The sequence below is a fragment of the Ipomoea nil genome, unplaced genomic scaffold (genome assembly GCF_001879475.1).
Source record: "Ipomoea nil cultivar Tokyo-kokei standard unplaced genomic scaffold, Asagao_1.1 scaffold2821, whole genome shotgun sequence".
NCBI classification, from domain to species: Eukaryota; Viridiplantae; Streptophyta; class Magnoliopsida; order Solanales; family Convolvulaceae; genus Ipomoea; species Ipomoea nil.
The window spans coordinates 187,687-190,866 of NW_017619249.1; the positions used below are offsets into that span (position 1 = coordinate 187,687).

The following is a 3,180-nucleotide window of genomic DNA, read 5'->3' on the forward strand; positions in this document are numbered from 1 at the left end:
TGCATCTAATATTCTAATTGACTAATTGACTTAAAATAAAAAAGAATAATTGGCTGAAAATGAATTTGATATTACTAATTGACTGAAAATATAAAAGGATCCCTAATTGACTGAAATTCTACCATTATATATTTTCACCCGAGTCATCCATCCTTTTGGACTAAAGGTGTTAGCTCTAGACGAAGATAGACAAGATCGTGTTGTTACTACTAATGTTGTCTACAAAGAGGTTTCAATAATATGTAAATACAATCTGTGATATTATAGTTTTTTAAATGGCAAAATTGCTATATATCTAGACAAAAAATATATTTTCCATACAAATAAATTAGGATATCAATTCATTTTTATAACTGAGTTGCTAGAGAACGAGCACATTTGACTAATTTATAAAAGTACTGAACAATGATAAATAAAATCTCCATAGTTACAGCACCGCATGCGTACATCTACATATTAGCTATTAATTTGAGCAATTAATAACATAAAAACACATAAATGATCCAAACCATACATTCAATTGCACTATATAATATTTGATGTTCTAATTTAAATAATTATATATCAATCCAAATTTTCTTAATATATTACAACAAATTCATTCCGTGCATCCGCACGGGCGCAAATACTCACTAGTATAGAATTGACCAAAAATATGTAACAATACACGTCTTTACTTACAACTAAAGACGCGTCAAGTAAGTAAAAAAATAGCGCGGTGACTTTTTTAAATATTTGGAATTCTTTACGCGTCTTTACTACTATTGTAAAGACGAGTATTCGTGATTTTTTTGTTATTTTTTTAATTATCATAGTATCCACTGCTTGATATATTAGTCCAGACTTGTATAGCCTTACATTAAAAAGTTGAAAAAGAAAATTCTAAGTCTTGCTTCTTCATTGTTAGATTTTTTTCTAAGCTTCTTCGTTCTTCCTGAGCTTCTTCATCTTCTTCTTCGTTCCGTCCTAAGCGGGCCGTATAGGAGCGAGGCAGTAGCAGCTCAGGCACTTGCAGTTCCTTCTTCGTTCCTTCCTCATTCTTCCTCCTTCGGATCTGCGACGAACGTACAGCGGTGATGGACTGCAGCAGCGGTGCGACAACATTCTTCGTCTTTCGAGCTTCAGATCTCCTCGTCGCGGCGGCTGTTTCAGATTCAAAACCTGCTTTAGATCCTCTAGATCTAGCGTGAGGGCCGACGACAGCTTCAGTTTCGACCAACACATCAAGGATGGCGTGTTCTACATCAAGCAGCGGCTTCAGATCCTCGTCACAGCGGCAGCAGCGGCGTTACTGCCCTAATCAGTACCTCCTTCCGGTGATCATTCTTTGTTGTGAAGATTTCCCTTGTTTTTGTTCATTTATGTACTTTTTGAAATGAAAATTTATTGAAAATCCTAGGGTTTAAGGTTGACGAGCAGATTAGTAGATTTTGTTTCTAGGTTGACTTTGGGGCATTTGATGGCTTATCTGTTGAGCAGCCTGCATCTGGGTATTACGCCATAGGCAGCAAGCAGGTCGAACGTGTTGTGGAATAGCAGCTGCCGAAGGGGAACACATGCAAGCCAATTTGCTATTGTCCCTGGTAATTTCTGGGCTTTGCTTTTTGAGTTTTAGTTGTGATTCCATTGTTGTGAGCTTGATGTGAGAATCCTTCAGAAGAATTGTGTTTAAAGCTCGAGCCTTTAGGAGTTTAGGATATGAACTCTCAACCAAGCTGTTGGCGTTTTTTAGTGAACTTTGCCTATGTTTTCATCTTTTCTTTCATTGCAACTATGTGTCTTTTCAATTCGGAAACTACAAAAACACAAATATGATTGTTGGTTATATACAATCATTTGATGAACTCATGGACTTCATAAGCTCGTTCAGAACTGGCCTACTGTATAGTTTTTCTGTAGAGAATTTTGAGCACCTCCCAGGGGCTTCTTTGAATGCTAAGAACCACTAGTTATCAAAAAGAAATTAAGAAAGAAAAAATTATATCAAGTACAAAATAGCTCCCTCCAACATTTCTTCATAAAAAGTTCACAAACTGCATTGTAATATGTTCAAAGCTCCAAAGATAGAAACCTATGAAATCCTAATACCATTCCCCCTAATTTTTATTCTATGAACCAACCATGCTATTATGTTTTTGAAATTTAACTGCTTTGTATATTATGGTCTTATGGAAACTTTCCCAACTAGAGAAGTATGCAAGCTCCATGTTTCTGTATAGAGGTTACTTATACCATCAAAATATATTGAGCAACTCCACCAAAATGGTTTTTATGGTACATACTACTAAAATAATATATCCTTTCCATCCCCCTCTCTTCAACAATTGGTTAAAATTGCACTAAAAACCATTGATATGCATTTTACCTTATGGTGCCCCTCCTACTGTGAAGATATGTGCCTTGTATTTTTTTTCCTAATATTTATTTTGTATTTATTTAGAGCAGATAATTGAGAAGAATCTTTCTATCATGGTTCTTTAAGACATCTATGGCACATTGTTAAGCCAAATTTATATAACATTACTTTAGACATGGAACAACACTGGACTAAATGATCCCTTGACTTTGTTATAATTGGGATGAATGCACTAATTGTTGCTTTTGTTTTTTTGCACTAGAAGTGCTTTTTATTTCCAGAACAGATGTCGTACCTAGTGTCGTTTCAAGGTTGTTTTCAGCCTCACAAAGCTTAAAGATTGCATGTGCATTACATTCCCCTGCACTTGAGCAAGATGCCACCTCTGTTTCCAATAATAATCACAAAGGGAAACTGTTGAAATTGCTAGTATTGAAGGTGAGCAGGTAAGAGGCCAACTTGAATTCCTGGAAAAAATATTTTTTTTTTCTTTGATTTCTCTTATTATATTTTTAGCTGTGTAGTGTTTCTGCTTTTTCAATTATTGTTCCATTCTGAATGTGTATTTAGGTCTTTAGTAAGGATGGCAGGACCACGATGCCTAGGAAGGTGCTGTTTAAAAATACCTTAATGAATGTAACTTATGCATGGAAATAGATCATTGAACTCCGTCTTACTGGTAGGATTGTTGCTTTACTTTTTTTTTTTCATTCTATTTTATTCTATTGGTAGGCTGTGATCACTTTTAAATTTTTAAAATTTGTCATTTTGTGATGTTAATATTTTTGCTGAAGAGGAACAAGAGGGTGTGCCTAGATCTATCT

At 35.0% G+C, this 3,180-nt stretch overlaps 1 long non-coding RNA gene across 2 annotated transcripts; it reads left to right on the forward strand.

The window, feature by feature from the left end:
* The first annotated feature begins 959 nt into the window (after positions 1 to 959).
* LOC109158526 lies at positions 960 to 3,180 on the forward strand. 2 transcript variants are annotated; one of them, XR_002050405.1, is made up of 3 exons: positions 960 to 1,583; positions 2,619 to 2,802; positions 2,927 to 3,180. It is a non-coding gene; the product is annotated as an uncharacterized LOC109158526 (long non-coding RNA). The 2 variants fall into 2 exon arrangements; XR_002050406.1 differs by having other exon boundaries at positions 2,622 to 2,802.